The sequence below is a fragment of the Mauremys reevesii genome, linkage group 3, assembly GCF_016161935.1.
Source record: "Mauremys reevesii isolate NIE-2019 linkage group 3, ASM1616193v1, whole genome shotgun sequence".
Lineage (NCBI taxonomy): Eukaryota > Metazoa > Chordata > Testudines > Geoemydidae > Mauremys > Mauremys reevesii.
The window spans coordinates 10,453,068-10,461,140 of NC_052625.1; the positions used below are offsets into that span (position 1 = coordinate 10,453,068).

The 8,073-nt window shown below is 42.9% G+C and overlaps 1 long non-coding RNA gene across 1 annotated transcript; it reads right to left on the reverse strand.

The window, feature by feature from the left end:
- Positions 1-1,960: 1,960 nt before the first annotated feature.
- On the reverse strand, positions 1,961-7,826 carry LOC120399978. The gene is made up of 2 exons (XR_005595440.1): positions 7,513-7,826; positions 1,961-2,823 (listed from the first exon to the last, which is right to left on the reverse strand). It is a non-coding gene; the product is annotated as an uncharacterized LOC120399978 (long non-coding RNA).
- Positions 7,827-8,073: the final 247 nt, after the last annotated feature.

Here is an 8,073-nt window from a genome sequence, read left to right on the forward strand (position 1 = left end):
TTGCCAACCCTCCAGGATTGGCCTGGAGTCTCCAGGACTTAAAGATTATGACATGTGATGAAACCTCCAGGAATATGCCCAACCAAAATTGGCAACCCTAACTATGTCTCACGATTACTCACCTGCCCTAACTACACTAACATTAATGCAAAAGAACTACTAAAAGAACTCTCTTCTTACTTTTTTTTTGTCCTAACAATAGTTGTCTACAAAGAACTAATGAAAGGAGTGAAGTGGATCCTGTATTCAATGGGCTTTGGCCTGGGCCCTTAGACAGGTGGACAAAGAAGACCTGAGGAATGGTTAGGGGACAGTAACTTATATCCCCTCAATTCCAGAGCTTAAGACGCCTGGAGCACCTTTTGCAGAGTGGGGATTGGATACACTAAAGTAACCTTAAAGGGTTAAAGGGTGGAGCCTCCCACAGCACATTAAAATTTGGATCCTCTCTCTTTTGTGCAGCCAGAACTCCTGCTGAAGCTAGTGGGAGCTTTGGGTGGGCAAAGAATGCAAGGCAGGGCCTGACTTTTGTACTTAGGATGTTAGGGGACAAGTAGAGCTGTGTGAATAATTGATTTTTCAGTTCCCTGGCTGGAGCCCGACATTGAAACGAGACATTGTTTTAGATTGACCCCAAATTAATGTCCCCTCCCTCTCTTGGTGAAACAACAAAAACCAAAAGCAGAACCAAATTCATTTGGGGTTGACTAGAAGAGAGGTATCAGAGGGGGAGCCGTGTTAGTCTGGATCTGTAAAAGCAGCAAAGAATCCTGTGGCACCTTATAGACTAACAGACGTTTTGCAGCATGAGCTTTCGTGGGTGAATACCCACTTTGTCGGATGCAAGTAAAGGAAATTTCCAGGGAGGTAGTAATTTGACACGCCCCTTTATGATGTCTCCCCAACCCTATACACCCATCCAGCTCCAGTGGCCAGGTTGTGACGGGGAGGAGCTAGGGCTCGGTCCAGACCTGCTCTTCCCTACCCGATCCCCACTCATTTTCTCCTGTGAGGTTCTCTGCTCCCTCATGAGTCTGGAGGAGTGATGTGGGTAGCGCTCAGACAGTTGTGCAGGAGCTCCTCCATCCCTACAGTGCCTAGGCACAACCTAGCCCTTTGTTAGGAACAATGTGTTATTTAACTCTACCAAGTCTAATACATTCCTTAGCCAGGCTAAAGTGATCTCACCCTCCTGCAAGGTAACGTGTGGCCGATTTTAACATTATTTATGATCCAGATGGACATTACAATTAGCCACATGCTAGGCTTGTGTCCTTGCACTATGCATCAGGCTTGCAAGCTGGTATGGAGAAGAGCATACAGCAATAGGAAGACTCTTGCAGTAACATGGAACTAGATGAAAGAGTACAATAGCGATTAACCTTGGGAAGATAATGATTGGAGGAGCAACAGGTTGAAGTCACAAACATGCTCAGTGTAATACAGAACAGCCTGTAATACCAACGAAAATCATACTAGGCTCCAAACCAGCTCCCACTGAGGTCAATATGGCCAGAATACCACTCTTTGGGCCTCAGTTTCCCCTATCTGCATAATATTTCTGACAATATACAATGACACCCCACCTTCATAGTTCTAGTGCTTTGGGATCCATGGATGAAAGTCACTATACAAATGCAGCATGCTGGTATATTGAGACTGCTAGCAGTGTGCTGCTCCTGTCTTAGTGTATGAGAGAACTTCTCCAGTTGCTGTCGGCCTGGTGCCTTTCACCAGCACTGAACAAAGCACTCAAAAGCTCTTATATTTAAATTCCAAGCACTCTGAAGCAGCTGTTCTGCAGCAAAATCTTTTCATGCGTAATTAGCTCAGCCTGCTGCTGTGCAAAGTGAGCATGTTGGTAGTGGGAGCTTTACCCACCATAATATGAGGCGCTCATGCTGTCTGAGTCATTGAGGTTAACACTTAGCATGTGTAAAACAGGATGAAACAAATTCCCTTCTTACACATTAATATTTTATTGACATAGTGCTGTTTAGGAACTAATACTTCATTTATTTCTGGTCATCTAACGATCAGAATCTGCTGTTATAGCTTGAACAAAATGATGCCTCCTGCATCCTGTTCCACCGATGGATCAGATTCATTCCTGGAGTAACTCTTTGGAGAACACCTGAGTTTGCTCCATCAGTTACAGTTTTCCTTTTGTTTACCACAGTCAAGGGCAGCTCCTAGCCTTTGGTTCGGCCCTTTGTGTCCCTCCAGCAGTACCAACAGGGCTGTAAACTGCCCTAAATGGGGCAGCTGAAAATTCACCTGGCGCGGGGGAGCCCCCAGCTGGCATAGCCAGCTTTACACAAATCTCTCCTGGCCCCCGTAGTGTCAAGAGGTGTGCTGGGAGTAAGGGGGTGTGGCCAAAGCATGCACAACTCTAGTAATTCCTGGACAGCTTAACAGACCTTTGGGAACTGTTACAAATTAGTGCAGGTTACAGCAGCTCTGAGGCTGCCCTAACTTATGACATGGGTTAAAATGGCTCTGCTCAGCTCTGCAGATCAGATGAGCACAAAGGTATCATACAGCAGCTTTGCCTGCTCCATTGAGCGCTACATCAATGGCAGTTGGGCCAGATCGAAGTAGATCAGGATCTGATTTTTCCTGTGTCTTGATCCCAAATTCTTCACCTCCTTGGGCTGTTTGATCCCTCCATCTATGGAAGCTGTTTTTTCCCAGTCACAGATCTTTGTGGCATAGTCAAGGCTCCGCAGCATTCATGTTTCCTTAGTGGATGCAGTCTCTCTACCGCCTACATGGCATCATACTTGGCTCATCTCCAAAACTAAGCTGTCAGCCAAGAAGAGCCTGTTGGGGGTAAAAAGTTGGGAAATGGAGTCACAAGTCCATTTAATTTAGGCCTAATCTATTTTCACCTTTATTTATACAATTGCTGACAGAATTATTGTCACTTATAGTGTCTGGAGATACATTTATACCAGACATATAATAACAGACAAGATAGAATTGGTAAATTGCCACATTCTGCCATGATAGTGGTCACCCTCTCTGATCTCTTGGCCTGGTCTGGCAATCCCGTTCTTCAGTTTTCTGGTCCAGTGTCTCTCAAGTTTGGGTCCATGTTCAGTAAGGTCATTTATACATTTCCACATTACAGATTGCTTAATCTTTATCCAAGTGGTTTTAGCATGTCAACTGTTTAGATTTTTGGTAACCTATATATTACGCATGCACAAGCTTCAGTTACCCAACTTCTAGATACTTCCTGATGAGTTTGCAGTTTCTAGCTCATGTTGTTTTTGTGTCACCCTGCCCAGGGCCTTCCCAGGAAAAGGGTGTTTTTTATTTATCATGAAACATTTGTGTATCTTTTACTTACATCTTCCAACACAACATGTTACCTTTGTTCTCCCAGCAACAACATTTTAAGCAGATTTGCAATTCTATGTAAAAGAAGAATTGGCAAAGCCACATTTATGCCAGCAAAGACTTGGCCTAAGTGTTACCTCATCTGTACTCCTTCACTATACAGAATTACAAACCATTAAAAACATCGCTATCAAAGTTCCTAATCTTACCATTAATAATTCTCCATTTTATATTTCAGGTCATTCTGTGCTATCCTATTAGAAACGGGAGGGGCAGTTATGGAAAACATGATGATTCTTTAATGTCAACATTTGTTTTCATCTGTAAACATGGGTTTTTCGTTCAAATCCAGCTTTGAGAGTCATTAAAAAGAAACTTCCTTAGACATTTTCCTGTGAATACATTTTGATGGGTTTTAGAGCCTTGATATTTAGTTGTTTCTAATGGTACCCCAACAAGCCTGGCAGCATCAGGCTCCAATTCCTGTATAATTCTTTTTGATGATTTTTTAATTCAGGGATGTCGATCCTCATAGCATATGTTGTTGAGAGTTTCTCATGCAGGATTTTGATCTAGTCCTGTCTTGGGAGTGTGGTCAGGGTTGTTCCCTAATGTCATAGTGGCAACTGTCTAGGCAGAGACAGACTTCACTCTTGGGGTAAAGATGCTGTGAAATACCTAATTGTGTATTCTACAGTTGCTGAAAAGGGATATTTTCCCCTTAAAATCATGAGTCCCCAGCATCATTCTCAAGAGCATGAGAGGATATAGGGCAATCAGACTGCATGGTCTGAGGGAATGAGGCAGTCACTATGAAAGGGGGTTATGCTCCACTTAGAATAGAATACAAATCTCAAAAGTTCCCATAATGTATTAATTTGAAGGTCTCATTCTTATTTTTTTGTGTGTGTGCTTAATTGGGTCTCCAGCGTTTTGGCATGAAACTACGTTTCAGATTAAGCAGGTTGGCATTTCCCATCTTGAATTGTCTATTTTAAAAACCAGAAATGAAAAAGAAATATTTGCAAAAGTTTCTCAGCATAGAATATTGCCAACCATGTTAGTGTAAGTCTTGCTTTCGGAAGGCACAAAAATGTAGCAATAGCAGCAACAATATGGGTGAGCACACTACATTTTGTCCTGCCATACAGAAGCACAATGACTGTGACACCAGCCTAACGCAATGGGGCATGTACCTCTGCCAAAGCAGGAATGATCAGCTGAACTAAAGTAATAACTGGCCTACAGTCTGGCTAACTCAGGTTACTGCCATAAGCAAGTGCTAGTTGGAAGCAGCTACCATGCAAATTGCACTCCTGTTAGGAGAAGCAGTAAAGAGCTCATTTACTGAGAGGAAGCAACAGGAGACATCCTGTTTTGTGGCAGCAGGATGGCTCCTCTTTTGGACCTGGATCCGCTTATGCACCACTGCCCATTCTGATGAAGATATTTGATACATAGCAGGACTGTCAAGTGATTGAAAAAATTAATCCCGATTAATCGTGCTGTTAAACAATAATAGAATACCATTTATTTAAATATTTTGGATGTTTTCTACATTTTCAAATATATGGATTTGATTTCAATTACAACACAGAATACAAAGTGCACAGTGCTCACTTTATATTTATTTTTTATTACAAATATTTGCACTGTAAAAATAGAAACAAAAGAAGTACAGTAGTATTTTTCAGTTTACCTAATAAAAGTACTGTAGTGCAATTTCTTTACATTATGAAAGTTGAATTTAGAAATGTAGAATTATGTACAAAAAATAAGTGCACTCCAAAATAAAACAATGTAAAGCTTTAGAGCCTACAAGTCCACTCAGTCCTACTTCTTGTTCAGCCAATCGTTCAGACAAACAAGTTTGTTTACGTTTATGGGAGATAATGCTGCCTGCTTTGTGTTTACAATGTCACCTGAAAGTAAGAACAGGTGTTTGTATGGCACTGTTGTAGCCGGGCACTGTTGTAGCTGGCATCGCAAGATATTTACATGCCAGATGTGGTGAAGATTCATACGTCCCTTTATGCTTTAACCACCATTCCAGAGGACATGCGTCCATGCTGATGATGGGTTCTGCTCAATAATGATCCAAAGCAGTGCAGACTGATGCACATCCATTTTCATCATCTAGGTGAGATGCCACCAGCAGAAGGTTGGTTTTCTTTTTTGGTGGTTCAGGTTCTGTAGTTTCTGCATGAGAGTGTTGCTCTTTTAAGACTTCTGTAAGCATGTTCCACACCCCATCCCTCTCAGATTCTGGAAGGCACTTCAGATTCTTAAACCTTGAGTCGAGTGCTGTATCTATCCTTAGAAATCTCACATTGGTACTTTCTTTGCATTTTGTCAAAACTGCAGTGAAAGTGTTCTTAAATCGAACATGTGCTGGGACGTCATTCAAGACTGCCATAACATGAAATATATGGCAGAAGGCAGGTAAAACAGAGCAGGAGACATACAATTCTCCCCCAAGGACTTCAGTCACGAATTTAATTAACAGATTTTTTTTTTTTAATGAGCATCATCAGCCTGGAAGCATGCCCTCTGGAATGGTGGTCAAAGCATGAAAGGGTATACAAATGTTTAGCATATCTGGCATGTAAATACCTTGCAATGCCAGCTACAACAGTGCTATGCAAACACCTGTTCTCACTTTCAGGTAACATAATTTGTAAATAAGAAGTGGGCAGCATTATCTCCCGTAAATGTAAACAAACTTGTTTGTCTTAGCGATTGGCTGACCAAGAAGTAGGACTGAGTGGACTTGTAGGCACTAAAGTTTTACATTGTTTTGTTTTTGAGTGCAGTTATGTAACAAAAAAAATCTATATTTGTAAGTTACACTTTCACAATAAAGAGATTGCACTACAGTACTTGTATGAGGTAAATTGAAAAATACTATTTTGATCATATTTACAGTGAGGATATTTGTAATAAAAATAATAATATAAAGTGATCTCTGTACACTTTGTATTCTGTGTTGTAAATGAAATCAGTATATTTGAAAACATAGAAAAATATCCAAAATATTTAATAAATTGCAATTGGTATTCCATTGTTCAACAATGTAATTAAAACTGCCATTAATCATATGAGTTAACTGCGATTAACTGACAGACCTAATACATAGCAAGGGTTTGGCCCTATGCTTCAGTTGGCTCTGAAGGTGTTTTAGAGATGTTTTGACAGTTGTTTTGAATAAGAAGTGGATAACTTGCCTGATTATGATAACCAAACTGATGTTAAATGTAAGGAACTGATCCTGCCAACAATCAGTGTCCATGAAGCTCCTGTTGAACTCAGTGGGAGTGTTGAGTGCAGATTAGCTGGCAGAGGCCGGGCCCAGATGTTGAAATCAGACACTGATCAAAACGGACATAGGAGAAATAGCTCACTCATCACAAAGGGTGGAATTTACAAAACCTTCTAAATGACTTAAGAGCACGAGATTTTCAAAAGGGCTTTGTACTTCAAGTCTCTTACACTTTTTTTCAGAATCTTTCCCCAAAATATCTACTTTGAATGCTCACCAAGTGTGATTATCAGCGATGCTGCCCCTTGAGGATTTTATACGGCGGTCATATTTTGGAGATTACCCAGGCCACTAAGGGGTTCTGTCACCACCTGCCCTGTAACCTTGGGCATCTTTATACTATGCTGCAGAGCCCTGACATCTGCAGGTAGCCTAAAAGCATAAAGGTTTTACCCTGCAAGGAGTAACTAGGTTGGTGGCAGCCAGGGTGACCTTTATGGTTTTAGGCTGGCTATGGGTGTCAGACTATTGAGCGATAGCAGCATGGCATTAAGGCAACCCAGGTTATTGGTCTGGGTGATCCCCAAAACATCACAGCCACATGAAATCCTCAGGGAGCAGCTGTGGAATTTTGGGCATGGGTTAGACACAAATTTCATTCACTTCTTTTTCTGACAATAAGCTCTAAAGATATAAATGTGACCTGATCGGAACGCGCTCACATTAGGAGCATTGCTACCCCTAGTGCTGCTGCATGGTGATGTTAAGACCCAACTTGCTTGCACAAATCAAAATCGGGAATGCGGTGGGGGTTAGGGGAAGCCTGTTGCTCAGAGGAGCAGTGCATTTTGCATTGTGAATTCCAGGACTCTGAGAACCACACTGTATTACATTGAGCGTACACATACCTTAAGGGTCTCTCCTTTCCAGGGGATCGCACAGGGAAAAAAGCTATGCTGCTCTTTTCCCCCCTTCCTCCGCACCCCCACTGTCTAAAGCTTTGGCAAACTGGGCCCCACCTTGCTCCCGGGCAGAGAGGAGCAACATCCCAAACCAGGGTGAGTGCAAATCTTCCCTGTTGTTTCACGCGGAGTTAGGAACGCAGACTAGGCATGCGTCCGATGAAGTGGGCTGCAGCCCACAAAAGCTTGTGCTCAAATAAATGTGTTAGTCTCTAAGGTGCCACAAGGACGCCTGTTCTTTTTGCGGATACAGACTAACACGGCTGCTACTCTGAACCCTGGCAGACTAGGGGGTGAGGGGGACGCAGGGAATTGGGGATCCTGCACCTTGCGGGGATGACGTGCAGGGGGCGGAGGGCTGCGGATGAGGGGTGCAAGGAGCAGGGCTGCAGACGAGGAGAGGGGGTGCGGGGAACTGGGGCTGCAGAAGGGACCGGCGGACGCGGAACGGAGCGCAGGGAAGGGGCGCAGCTGCCCACGCCGGCCGGACTCAGCCCGCCCCGCAGC